Source organism: Penaeus monodon, unplaced genomic scaffold (assembly GCF_015228065.2).
Source record: "Penaeus monodon isolate SGIC_2016 unplaced genomic scaffold, NSTDA_Pmon_1 PmonScaffold_334, whole genome shotgun sequence".
Classification (NCBI taxonomy): Eukaryota; Metazoa; Arthropoda; class Malacostraca; order Decapoda; family Penaeidae; genus Penaeus; species Penaeus monodon.
Window position 1 is genome coordinate 31,524 of NW_023658054.1, and position 7,233 is coordinate 38,756.

General features: G+C 42.7%; 1 long non-coding RNA gene across 1 annotated transcript; it reads left to right on the forward strand.

The window, feature by feature from the left end:
• Positions 1-649: 649 nt before the first annotated feature.
• LOC119570613 lies at positions 650-944 on the forward strand. Its single transcript, XR_005228441.1, has 2 exons — positions 650-726; positions 844-944. It is a non-coding gene; the product is annotated as an uncharacterized LOC119570613 (long non-coding RNA).
• The last annotated feature ends 6,289 nt before the right edge of the window (positions 945-7,233 follow it).

Genomic DNA, 7,233 nt, shown 5'->3' on the forward strand with positions numbered 1-7,233 from the left:
TGTATTCAGTAAAACTCTTTTCATATCTTCCGCAGTATGGAAATGTATGATACTTAGCTTTACAATTTAGAAGGTGGTGGGGGTATTGTGGTATGAGCGGCGGGGAGGGGGGGGGGTGTTCTGCGGGGCTATGCGTAGCGTTCCCTCGTTCCTCTCCGGCGGTAGTTACTCTCATGGGTACTCCGGAAATTCCTCGGGGTCCTCTCGGCACCTTGCTATCTGTGGATAAATGACCTGGCAGGCCCCTTCCCCCTGTCATTGTGCAATGCGTCCTCTCTGAGCAAAGGGGATGGGAACTCTGCTCTTATTAGTCTCTCTGCGATGGTCCTGTCTTTCCTCCATGCTATCATGGGGGGAGGTCCTTTTACCCTGGCCTCCCATGGTGTGTCCCTGGCCTTCTCTTGTGTCCATTCCCAGATTCTGTTGATCGACTCGCGCAGCTGATTTGCTATGTTCTGGAATAAAGCATGGGGAAAATTAATCTGTTTAATTCACCTTTCTGTTTCACGTCTAGGAGTGTATCTCTTGGGATATCTTCTAGTCTTGCCATTGCCGCATTGAGGATCTTCTCGCTGTATCCTCGCGCTCTGAAAAAACCTACCATTTCCTTCAGTGCCTTCTCCAGGTGTTCAGGGTGCTTACAATCCTTTTAACCCTGATTCCTTGTGAGAAAGGGAGGCTTTTCTTTAGATTTGGGTGGTGGCTCGACTGGAAGTGTAAATATTGGTGAGTGTTTGAAGGTTTATGGAACACTGTTGTCTGCAGGAAGCCTTCCTCATCTACATATACCAGTGTATCTAAAAAAGGTAATTTGTTTTTATCAAATTCAACCGTGAATTTCAGATCCGGGTGGAACTGGTTGAGGTCTCTGTAGTATTCTTGAAGTTCTTCCTCTGTGCCCTGGAACACTCCAAATATATCATCAATATATCTATAAAATAAGAGCGGTTGTTTTTTCATTTTCTTCCTTTTAGGTTCTATACTCACATGTACAAAAATCTCTGCCACTGCCACTGATACTGAGGCTCCTATTGCCGTACCTTTCATTTGTTGGTAGTACTTATTATCGAACCTCAGTAATGTCCCGGTAAGGATGTGCTCAATGCCTTCCTGTATTAGGTATGGGGAGGGGCCTTTATATTGTACATGTCTTTCAACCGACCTTGTATGTACCCAAAATTCTTTTCATAAAAATTCGCCACTACCCAGGCTGCCTCTTCCTGTGGGATAGAAGGATATAAAGACACAATGTCAAAGGAGAAAAGGTAAGTCTCTCCTTCTAATTTCGGTGCCTCTCTGAGTTTCCTCAGAAAATGAGTTGTGTCTTGCAGCCTTTCTGGGAGAAGCTCTAACAGGGGGGAGAGAAAGGTAGTTAGTAACCTGTCTACTGGTCTCGTAGGTGCACAGCAGCCACTAAGTACTGGCCTCCCTGGCCATGTCCCTATCTCTTCATCTAGCTTTTTATGTGTTTTGGGGAGTATGTACCAGTGGGGGATGCTTGGCTTATGGCTAAAAGGGCGTCCCTCTGTGCTGCCGTGAAACTAGATCTCTTCCCTGTTGGTGAGTCTAGACAGTAGAACCTGCTTACTAGCAATCTGCTTTCTGCCTCCACTCTCTGCAGCTCTTCCTGTGGGTTGGATAAAAGTTTATAAGTATTCGTGTCCCTTAGGTGTGCCTGTCCCATAGCTCTATAGCTCTCTGTCTTAAGCACTACCAGTGCACCATCCTTGTCTGCTTTTTTTATTACAATATTTGGGTCTGCTTTTAGCTCCTCCAAAGCTTTGATTTCTTTCCATGTTAAATTTGGCCTTACTTTCTTTTTATTTGCATTTATTACCAGGGCCTCTTCTTCTTTTATTTTATCTTTCAAACCTGGCATCTTTCTAGGGGGACAAGTATTAGTCATCAATCTTGGGAGTTGGGGGGTAGACGTGTTTTGTTTCTCTCTAATGGGGGTCTGCCCCTGGGGAGAGGGATGTTGAAAACCTAGAATTAATATCTTTTTCTAGCCTTTCCAAAGAAGAAACTAAATTCTCTATAAGGGGGCGAGGGGATGGGGGCCTGGGACAAAAGATCTTCCTTTGCTTAGGACTGATCTTTGTGCATGGTGAGGGGTACCTCTGAAACTACCAGTTCCAGCCCTGCTGCCCATTCCTTTCTCCTTGCCACTGTCCTCCTCCTCTTACCTCTTGGCCCCATTGGGTGTTTCCTCTTCCTATTCCTGTTTGGTCCCTCCCCTTGTAGTGCGGGTCCCTCCCTTGGTACCTCCCATAGCCTGTTTCCTGTCTCATCCTGTACCTGCCTATTCCTCCCAAAATGTTGTTCCCCTGGGGGCCTGACTCTTCTCTCAACATCCTCCCTCTGGATGACCATCTGATCTCGGCTTCTCTCCATAATACCTTCTGTTTCCCTGTCCTCTCCTGTATGCTCCTCTGTTCCCATGTCTTTCCCACGGCTGATGACCCTCTGTTGCTCTGTGCCAAGGTTGTTTCCTTTGGTACCCTTGGGGGTGGTGGGTAGAGGGTCGGCAGTGTGGGGTATGGGTATTTTGTGGGAGAAGGGGGCGAGGGGGAGGGAGGGGGGTTCGGGGTGTGAGGAGGGGCCGGGGTGTGGGTTGTGAGGGGCGAGGGGGAGGGGGGCCGGGGTGTTTGGGTACGTGGGGGAGGGGGGGCGAGGTGGGCGGTGTGGGGGTGGGGGAAAACCCTCATTTCCTATCCTTGCTTCTCTGTTTTCCTGATTTTCTTTTTCTTTTCTAATTTCTTTTTCCCTTTTTCCCTCTTTGCATGCTCCCTGAATGCTTTCCACGTGTGTGGGTTTGCCACTCCCTGTCCCAGCTCATTGAGAGGAGGATTTAATTTGTCAAGAAAAATGTTTTCTATCTTGTTGACTACCTGTACTACTCTATCTATCAGTGCATGGCACGCTTCTACTCTATCCTCCTGTGCTGGGGTTGGGGCTGTGTCAAGGGAGGTATCTAGAGGCAAAGGGGGTTCTGTACTTATGGATTCATAAATCCTAAGGGGCTCACTCTCCTGGGGCAGGGGGGGGGTCTTTTGTGCCAAATCTAAGTTGAAGGTGAGGTTGGGGGTTTGTTCAGTGGTGGGTTCTGTCCCTAATAGGTTGCCTGGGGTGTTTATCCCTGGTCTATTTCCGCATTCACAGGGTTGGGACTGGGTTACCACCTGGGGGGTACTCTCCTCCTGGGGCGGGGAGGGGAGTACAAAAACAACTTGATCTTGGGGACTTTTTATCCTATTGGTCTCTGTGGGTGCTTGACATAAAGTCATTAATTCTTTCTCTTCCCTTGTTAATTCGGATTCCTCTCTTAAGTAACTCAAAAGGGGGGTTGACCTATCCATTATGTACAACACCTCTTCAGGGGGGGTCCTTGATTTTAAATTCCTAGTTCCTTTTTTATATGCTCTATTTGTAATCTGTCTATAGTTATCTGGGTACCTATTCATAATTTCCATCTTCAGGTTCACAATTTCGGCCCGCAATTCAATTGCTTCGGCCCTTATGGTAGCTGCCACTAAGCCTTGCCACTGCCTTGCAGCCCTAGACCATATTTGCTCGCCTAATTCTACAATCCATCTCGGGGGGAGGGCATCATTGGGGCTGGGAAAGTCGGTGACTGTTACTCTACAGACCCCTGTGGTACCTCTCGCCTCACTACTATCACATAAGGTAAGGTACTCTAAGCAATTGGCTTCTTTCTGAAATAGATTTGTCAAAATATGGTACTCAGTTAACCCTGTTTCCTTGTCTAGCTCAACCCGAGAAACGGGGACTGGGTATTCATCCTCAAAGGGGTCCTCAGGGTGTCCTATTTTTTCTGTTCTTTCTGAAAGGATGTGTACCAAGGGGGAAGCTTCTATTGCCCTATTCCCTCTTATCCATGCATCCGGGTGGTTCCATCCTCCTGGTAATGACTGTATTAAGATCTTTTTCCTATCCTCTAACTCTCTGGGTTCCCTCCTATCCTTTGGGTCTCTTCTTTCTTTGGGGGAGGGGGGGTTCTATCCTTATCTCTCTTATTGGCCCACTTATCCCTGGAAGGGCCTCCTCCCATTCTCTCATGCTCTCTAATGATCTACCTTCTCTGACATTCTCCCCTGTGTTATCTTTCACTGCTTCTCTCAACTGGGTCCTTGTTATAACCATTGTGATTTGAAAGTTTTTCCTCTGTTCACCAAAAAAGAGGGCTGTAGAACCCTTATTCTCTTTAAAGGGGGAACTCAAGTAGTGGTAATGATCTTCTATTAACAAAACACTATCTATGTGTCTATTTATTAAAAATCAAATAACAACTACTTTATCAATCTCTCAGGTTGGGGCAAAAAAAAAAATATATCAAATATATAACTACTGGTATTTTATTTTAAATAAATCCACGCAACTACTTATTCATATCTTTATATATCCATATTTCATATAGGTTCAAATCTCATCTTTGCATCCATCATTTACCATTGATTATATGTATGTAAATGTTTTGTTGAACTCATTTGGTAATAAACCAATAATTTTTTTAAAAAAAGGTCCCTAAAAACAACAAACAACCAGGCCACATACATGTACTTTACAGTCGCACTGTTCTATGGGGTGTGGGTTATCAAATACACATCTAATGGATAATTTCTAAAACCCCAAAAAATCCTTATGTTCCTATGTTTCTAAGGTCTTATCTCCTCTTTACCTTTACAAATCCAATATTATGTTATCGGTTAATTGATAAGGGTAAACTAACACAGACCTTTAACATACATCTCGCTCTTAGGTCTCTTTATTCCTTCTATATCTTAATCAACCTTTGTTTAGATCTCTATATAACCTCTTTCCCATATGATGCTTATTTATTTTGGTACTAACAAACACAGACCTTTTTTCCTTTGTTTAACCATAGTTCCTTAAAATAACAGTAAAAAATGCCACAGACATACAGGTACTTTACATTCGCACTGTTCTATGGGGGTGTGGGTTATCAAAAAATAAAAATCTATTGGACAATTTCTAGAACCACTATTTCAAAGGTCTTATCTCCTCTTTACCTTTTGTTATCTCTTTACTTGATATGTTTAATTTCTTAAAAGATCTTGTGAGTAATTATTCTTGAATGAATATATATTTTTAGTAATCAACAACTCAGACCTTTTTCCTTTATAACAAAAATCTATCTATTGATAATTTCTAGAAACACAATCTCCTAGGTGTATATTTCATTCAAAGGTCTTATCTCCTCTTTACCTTTTTGTTATCGCTTTTACTTGATATGTTTAATTTCATAAAAGATCTTGTATGTAATTATTCTTGATTGAATATATATTTTTTGGTAATAAACAACTCAGACCTTTCTTTTTCCTTTATATTTTATCGAAGTAATTGAACTCTGTAGGGGGCCTCAAGTAACACAATCATACAGGTATTTTGTATTATAACTGTGCAGCTATGTAATGTATGGACAATTTTTATAAAAACACCTCTTCTTGATGGGTTTATTACAAAGGTCGACCAGGGGTGTCTACTTATCTGTGTGTTGGGGTACCATCTAGAGGGTAGTCCTCACCCTCTCGTAGATCCCGCCGGTCCTTTCCGCCAAACCCACAATAAAGATCAGCTGGGAGGTACACTGGGGGCCTTTTCTGTGGCTAGGATATTGTCCAGCTATTACATATGCACAGGCAAATAAACAACACAAAATACACCAATTCACAGGAAAAAACAAACACACATGTCACTTAAACTACAGTAAACCCAGACACGAGCGCTTTCGGCCTACATGGCCTCATCAGGTGTCAGGCTGGGTGCTTACTGACTCTTTATTTGAAAGGCATACATTTTATACCTATCTAACGAGTTTAGAATAAGCGATGTGGGAAGGTTTTCCTGTGTGGGACCATGTATCTCTGGTCCTCTGTATTGGTCGTTTGGGGAACTAGGGGAGGCTGTTCGACTGGGAGCCCATGTGTCCTAGTTCCTCTTGTTGGAGGGTGGGAAAGGGGAGCGGGGGCTTTACTCTCTCTGGATATACGCCCTGTGCTTTTTAATATATTTATTTATAGATTGTGTATTAATAATATTGATAAATCCATACCAATCCCTATATCAAAAGGCATAGGAAAAGAACCCTGGGAGACAGCAGGAGCCCTTCTCTTGGGGGCTACACTTGGTCAGGGAGGGTAGGTTAGGTTGGTGCTTCGTTTCCCTGTCACAACTGCTGTTCCTATGTGGGTTAGTTTCCCTCTTCCAAGTACAAGGGAGGTTTGTTCACAAATCCATGGATTTGTGATGGAAAATTATCCGGGGCCTATGTGCGGTAGTTTTCATCTCCTATCAAAGGGTCCTCTTCCTCTCCTTAGTTAAAAAATCCCGGGGGAGGGAGGAGAGCAGATGTGCGGAAAGTGCGGTGGGGCGTTCAGTAGCGTCCCCTCGTTCCTTTCCGCTCTCGCCGCTCTTATGTAGCGTCCCCTCGTTCCTTTCCGTTCTCGCCGCTCCAATGGCTTCTGGTCCTCTCCATCTGTGGGTATGTGACCAGGGTAGATTTCTGTGTATCTTTTTCCTATATATATTTTTTTCTATATATATTTTTTATGTATATATATATGTATGGGCCCTTGAAATTTCTTTAATTATATATGCATGGACCTTTAAGTATACTTGCATGTAAACTATACTTTCCCCTAAAACTGTGTATACTTGCTCAGATCCCTATAAAAACCATATATATATGTGTACCAGTATATATATATATATACACACTTACATCTACATGCTTATATTCATACATTTAACGTATATAACCTTATATCTCCATATATACCCAAGCATACATACATATCTACTCTAACCTAATTTACTTACATACTAACATACAAGAGACTTCCATACAACCACCTATATAATTCCGCACATACACATAAAAAAGTAAATGTGCCCATATACATGTATATACACCTGTAGAAATGTAAAAATGTAAATACCATGCTTATACACATCCATATACCCATATATCCAAACAATACACATGTACACATTTCAACTAACCACCACACATATGCACTAAGAAACCTGTACCCTTACACACCTACCATAGTAAGAAAGCAAAGCACAAATACCACATACGTACCTACATACACAATCTGCTCACACACACATATACACAACCAATGAGACTACACTAACCATATATAGAACATACATATACATATATACTATACATACCATACAACCTAA